The sequence below is a fragment of the Cherax quadricarinatus genome, chromosome 13 (genome assembly GCF_038502225.1).
Source record: "Cherax quadricarinatus isolate ZL_2023a chromosome 13, ASM3850222v1, whole genome shotgun sequence".
NCBI classification, from domain to species: Eukaryota; Metazoa; Arthropoda; class Malacostraca; order Decapoda; family Parastacidae; genus Cherax; species Cherax quadricarinatus.
In genome coordinates, this window is record NC_091304.1 from 2,641,990 (window position 1) to 2,647,989 (window position 6,000).

Sequence of the window (6,000 nt, forward strand, 5' to 3'; positions counted from 1 at the left end):
ACCATGCCTCTACCCAGGAGTAAATTTTCCTCCTATTCTGTGTGCCTTAAGTTTCCTCAGTAGCCTCTGATGTGGAACTGTATCAAAACCCTTACTGAAGTCCATATACACAATATCATATTCATTACCATGATATACCTCCTCAAGCACCTTAGTGAAAAAAAGTTAGTAAATTCGTAAGAGAGGAATGCCCCTTTGTAATACCGTGTTGAGATTCATTAATCAATTTATGCTTTCAAGATGGCTATGAATTGCCTCGGCAATTATTGATTCCATAAATTTTCCGACTAGGGAGGTAAGCCTTATTGCCTTGTAAACAGGTATTACATTTGCCATTTTCCACTTATTAGGCACCATGTCAGTATGTAGTGATATGCTGAAAAGGTAAGCCAAAGGCATGCTAAGTTCTTTTTTTCATATTCCTTTAAAACCTTTGCAAACAATTCATAAGGGCCTGTGGATTTGCTAGGTTTTAATTTTTCTAATTGTCTGAGGACCATGTAACTAGTTACCCCAATCATACGTAGTTTATTATCGTCCTGTTCTACATAATATATTATTTCTGGAATATCGCTAGTATCATCCCGAGTAAAACTGAGAGGAAGTATTGAAATTTTTACACATATCCTTATCACTGTCAGTGATCTGACCAGAGTTACTCATAAGTGGGCCTATCTTATCCTAAATCTTACTTCTGAATGCCTGAAAGAACCCTTTTGGGTTAGTCTTCGAATCCCTTGCGACCTTAGCCTCATAATCCCTTTTTGCTTTTTTTATTCCTTTCTTTATTTCTCTCTTTAATTGAATGTATCGATTTCTTAACTGCCCATCCCCTCTTTTGATATGCCTATATATGTCTCTCTTTTGACCAGTGAGATGTTTCAATCTCTTGTTCATCCATTTGGGATCATTTTTGTTAGATCTAATTTCCCTACTAGGAATGAAAGTTGTCTGGGCAGGTAGAACTATGCTCTGGAAAACATCATATTGGCAACCAACATCACCTACCTGACCCATAGTCGGGTCATCCCAATTTAGCCCACCCAGGTAATTTCTCAGTAGCATGAAATCAGCCAAGAGGAAATCTGGGACAGAGATTTGATTGCAGTTATCTGGGTAATTCCGTAATACATTGAAACTAAGTGATTTGTGATCGCTTTCCCCAGGCACATAATTAACCTCAAGATTATTAATTAGTGAATCTTTGTTGGCAAGAACCAAGTCAAGCAGATTATTTCCTCTAGTTGGTTCTGTCAAAAATGTTTTAAAAAGCAATCCTGAACAATATCAAGAAACTCACTAGACTCAAGATTTCCTGTCATATTGTTCCTATCAATTTGTCTAAAGTTAAAATCTTCCATTAACACAACATTTTCATATCTAGATGCCTTATGAATTTCGTCCCATAGCAGGTTAATGCACTCCCTATCAAGGTTTGGGGGCCTATAAATCACACCCAAAATCAATTTTTCACGCCCCTAGAGAAAGTGTAGCCAAACAAATTCTGCGTCGGATGTTTCTAATCTTATATCATATCTAATACAACAATTTAAATTATCTCTGACATACATCGCCACACCACCACCCTTCCTGTTGACCCTATGAGTGTGGAATAGTTTATAACCCTGTATGTTGCATTCAGAAGGCATTTCTCTATCTTTCAAGTTGAACCAGGTCTCTGTTATAGCAATAATATCTATATTTCCTGCAACTGCAAGTAATCTTAGCTCATCTATCTTATTTCTTTGACTCCTATTATTTGTATAGTAAACCTTAAGGGAGCTAGTCACCCTTTGCCCTCTACTATCTCTGTTTGTCTGTTGATCAATTGCGTTGCCTCTACTAGAAACTTTATTCTGAATATTGTCTTTTAAACATATCCCTGAGGTATCCTGGTAATATCTGTTGTCTCCAACCTTAATACTGCAGCCTGACTGATTCCCACAAACACCCATACCTCTATAATCTATCAGTTTAAAGTTCTAGACAAGTCATCAAATACTCCCTTAATCAAATTAGCTAGTGCAACCACTCCAGCCCCAAATAGATGAACCCCATCCCTTGCATACATATCACGTTTGCCATAGACTTTGTCCCAGTTATCAATGAATGGAATTGCAAGTTCCTTGCCGTACCTGTCTAGCCAGCAATTTATACCAATTGCCCTAGACATTTATTCATTGCCCACTCCCTTTCTAGGCAAGATGCTACATATGACTAGGATGCCTCCCTTAGAGCTCACTACTTCTATGACTGACCTGTACTTATCCTGCAGTTCCTGTCTCCTGCCCTTCCCAATGTCATTTCTACCAGCAGACTGATAATGGGCTTGTTCCCATTAACTGACATGTTATCCAACTTGCTATATCACCAACACTAGCTGCAGGGAGGCACACCCTGTGTCTGACCTTTCTATCTCTGTTACAAAAAGCATGGTCCATATATCTTACCTGAGAGTCTCAATCAGAATATTCCTACCTTGATTAGCAGGGGAGTCAGTGGTACTTTTAACCTCACTAACCAATGAAGTACACTTGTCCTGGAAAACAGAAACGATTTCCTACCTTCACATCATCTCCATTAACCTTTCTTATCTTTCTTCTTCCTGAACTGTGAACCACTTGCCACTTAAGTGGAAGGCATTCAGGCTTAATTCGGGGAACTGGAGCACAGATCCAATTCCCTAAATCAAGAGCCCCTCACCAACATCAAGGAACCTTCCTTGAGGGGCCTGAAGAAGTAGAACCTCCTTCTTCAACACTTGAACCTGAGATTCTAAAACACTACAACAAGCCATGGTGCTTGGTAACACACCACGTTAATACCCAGACAGCTCAGGACAGGTATGACCACACGTGACCACTGAATAAATAAATAAATGTTTACCAATAAAAGCTAAATCATGTTAATGAAATCGCCTGCAAGGGAATTGCCTGGATGCTGGTAAGATAAGATAAGATAAGATAAGATTTCGTTCGGATTTTTAACCCCGGAGGGTTAGCCACCCAGGATAACCCAAGAAAGTCAGTGCGTCATCGAGGACTGTCTAACTTATTTCCATTGGGGTCCTTAATCTTGTCCCCCAGGATGCGACCCACACCAGTCGACTAACACCCAGGTACCTATTTGCTGCTAGGTGAACAGGACAATAGGTGTAAGGAAACGTGTCGAAATGTTTCCACCCGCCGGGAATCGAACCCGGGCCCTCCGTGTGTGAAGCGGGAGCTTTAGCCACCAGGCCACCGGGCTCTTGATAAAAAAAAGAATAGAAGCTGTCCTTCCCTTAATCAGATCAAACTTGATTATCTCCCATTCCCCAGGCATTGTATGGCCCAATGAATATAATTAAAAAATTTCATCGCATGTACGGGTGACAGCCCTGTGTGAGTAGCATCGGCAGGCACACATTCCACTGTTGCGAGAATATTCAGCAAGCAATAAATTAGCACATCACAAAGCCCACACTAACTGCGTTCTTGTCAACACTGCTAGTGTTGTGGATGTGCCAACCATCTCTGCAGTGTGTTTGAACGGCAACTAAGCTTGCTTTTTGATGTAGATAGGTCATGACCCACACACAACAAAGGTGGACGTTAACAGTGTCAGGCATTTATGGCATTCATCCTTGATACCTTGAAGGGCTCTTGATCCAAGAAATTGGAGCTACCATCCATAGCATTTCATTCACAAAAGGCAAATTGAATTTACCACACCCTGATCTGTTAGCCTTTCCTTTAAGGTTTATTTTAAAGGATTTTTATTTTTTTAACATGTCGGCCGTTTCCCCGAGGCAGGGTGACCCAAAATGAAAAAAAAAACAAAAAGAAAGAAAAAACTTTCGTCATCATTCAACACTTTCACCATCACTCATACATAATCAGTCTTTGCAGAGGCGCTCAGATATGACAGTTTAGAAATCCCTCCAAACTGCCAATATCCCAACCCCCCCTCCTTTAAAATGCAGGCATTGTAATTCCCATTTCCAGGACTCAGGTCTGGCTAACTGATTTCCCTGAATCCCTTCACAAAATATTACCCTGCTCCAACAGCTCGTCTGGTCCCAAAAACCATTCATCTCCATTCACTCCTGTCTAACATGCTCATGCATGCTTGCTGGAAGTTCAAGCTCCTTGCCCACAAAACCTCCTTTACCCCCTCCCTCCAACTTTTTCAAGGACGAGCCCTACCCCATCATCCTTCCCCTACAGATTTATATGCTCTTCAAGTCACTTTACAATCCCTCTTCAGCCCTCTGACTAATACTTTTAGTAACTCCACACCTCCTCCTAGTTTCCACACTACAAATTCTCTGCATAATATTTACATGACACATTGCCCTTAGACACAGCATCTCCACTGCCTCCAGCCTCCTCACTGCAACATTTACAACCCAAGCTTCATACACATATAAGAGTGCTGGTACCACTATACTCTTGTACATTCCTTCTTTTGCCTCCATGGACAACTTTTTTTTTTGTCTCCACAGATACCACAACGCACCATTCACCTTTTTTCCTTCATCAATTCTATGGTTAACTCATCCTTCGTCAACTCCCAAATATCTGAAAATATTCACTTCTTCCATACTCCCTCCCTCCAATGTGATATCCAATTTTTCTTTATCAAAATCATTTGGTACCCTCATCACCTTACTCTTATCTATGTTCACTTAAAATTTTCTATCTTTACACGTCCTCCCAAACTCGTCAACTAACCTTTGCAACTTTTCTTTAGAATCTCCCAAAAGCACAATATCATCATCAAACAGTAACTATATCGCTCCCATTTTGTATCTGATTCCTCATAATTTAATCCCTCCCCTTCCCCCAACACTCTAGCATTTACTTCTTTTACAACCCCATTTATAAATATGTTAAACAACCATGGTAACATTACACATCCCTGTATTTGACCTACTTTTACTGGTAAGTTATCTCCTCTCTCCTACACACCCTAACCTGAGCCTCACTACCCTCATAAAAACTCTACAGCATTTAGTAACTTACCACCTATTCCCTATTTTAAGGGATATTGTTAAAAAAATAAAAAAGTACCGGACTTGGCTGATTGCATAAGAACGATATGCATATAGTGACCGCCCGCTCTGATTACATAAAAGTGAATGCTTACCACTTGTAGCAAATTTCTGATAATAATAGTGATGCCATATATAAGTGAATCTGCACAGAGCCAATCAGCATAAAGCCAGATCCAAATATTCTGCAGCTTGTCAAAAACAAACGAAATGTGAGACAGTACAGTATAAGAAGAAATGAAGCCGGTGACAAAACTGGTGGCTCTGAGGAGGTAATATCTGCAATACCAAATATGTACTGTATAAAATTTCAGTGTATTTACAGGAATATTCTGTACAGTAATAAAAGTGAACTTGAACCCCCAAACAGCCAACTGACATGCAGCCTATTAAAGTAAAGAAATGAGAGTGCTGTCACTGGACAGTGACAAACTGAAGTACCAGGACAAGACGTGACATAACCCAGGGTTTTATTGGAATGTACAACAGGACTAAGCTGTGTAGGAAAAAACTTGTAATTGTATTACATGACTGTAAAGTGGCAGACAAATTCCAAATTTGCACCAATATTTAAAATGATGACAGGGGAAAACCCTTCTTAAGTTATAGGCCTATTTTATTAACATGCATGGTAAAAATCTTTTGCATCAAATGCATCAGTCTACTGCAATAACCAAAGGAATTACACAAGAAAAAATGCACTGGTACATCGCATTTACTTTCATTTCAAGAAAACCATTAATGTAGGTTTACAAGACTAATGGGGAAACAGAGTCGAAAAAGAAGTCTTCTTTTTTATTTTTAAATATAAATAGAACAGCTGTAAAAGGAGGAATGTTCTTATGGGAAAACATCACAAGTGGGGTCCCACAAGGAGCGGTAGCTGCTTCCTCCGAGGTTAATAATCAATATACTAAATGAAATATAAGAAGGAAGTAATAAATAACTGACTGTGTGGATGATGT